At 27.8% G+C, this 1,142-nt stretch overlaps 1 protein-coding gene across 2 annotated transcripts in view; it reads right to left on the reverse strand.

The window, feature by feature from the left end:
- Nucleotides 1–146: 146 nt before the first annotated feature.
- LOC119592029 (mpv17-like protein) overlaps nucleotides 147–1,142 on the reverse strand; it is a gene marked incomplete in the record, with an annotated part of 21,183 nt that continues 20,187 nt past the window's right edge. For both annotated transcript variants that reach the window (XM_037940822.1, XM_037940823.1), the window contains 1 exon segment: nucleotides 147–1,142.

Raw genomic sequence — 1,142 nt, forward strand, 5'->3', positions numbered from 1 at the left:
GTTATTGTAGAATCTTTTGGTAAGCAATTTTTACAGTTAATAAAAAAGCTTTCAGATTCCTCAGTAAATATGGAGAATAGCAATGCATAAACACTACATTTCTTGCTCTGTAATCAGGCAATCACATGGTTATGGAAACAAGTAAATTAGTATCAAATAGTTTATTGGGAGACAATGTTGGAGAGTGGAACTAAGAAATGAGACTACAAGTCAAAATATTAAGGAATATACATAAAGGAAAATAATTAACTGGAAGGTATGAATTATATTTTATACAGAATAAATCAAAGTCTTTAGTACTGTATGATTCTTTACATAGTCAGGCCTGAATCAGTGAAATAATAATAAACATCAAAGGAGTGAGCAAATATGTTATTGGCAAGCATAATCCAGATAGCTTCTTTTCTAAACATTTGATTCACTTTACACTTATTTCTGAGCTTTAAAATTGTTAATATGTACAAATAGAGAATGCCAAACCAATATTGATACATGCAGGCATCAACAATTATGATATCACCAAATATAAAACTACACTCTAAATTTTATGTACTCAAATAATAAATACAATAAGTTTCTTGTTATAACTAAAATTCTGAAAACAACAAAGTTTTGGAATGTCTTGTATTTTCAGCTATCTCTATTACAACTTGGAAGATATACACTGGAATGTGTTAAAGTAAGTCGTATTCAGTTTAGCTCCAAGACCATTGTTGAAAAAGGCATTACCCCTCCAGTATTCATATATAACAATTTTAACTACTATTCTCTAAAGAAAATTCACAAAATGTTACCCTGTGTCAAACCTTAGTTAATATGCTATCAAAACTATTGGCAATCTATTTATAAATATCAGAAAATTGCTTTCATAGTGCAAATAAAAATGTTTCAATAGATGATAAAATTTGTATTAAAAATTAAAAGAAAAAGACAAAAAGACACATACACACAAAATTGTAGGGTCAATAATGTTTACATACTGTTAAATCCATCATTTGAAAAACACTTGACAAATATATCTTTACATATGTTTATAAATGTGTGTATTGGTGTCTTCACATACACATACAAAGTCTAATCATACGTAAAATAGGTTATGAAACCTTTTTTTATGTTCCAGTGAATTTGTATATGACAAAGTC

Source organism: Penaeus monodon, chromosome 29 (genome assembly GCF_015228065.2).
Source record: "Penaeus monodon isolate SGIC_2016 chromosome 29, NSTDA_Pmon_1, whole genome shotgun sequence".
NCBI lineage: Eukaryota > Metazoa > Arthropoda > Malacostraca > Decapoda > Penaeidae > Penaeus > Penaeus monodon.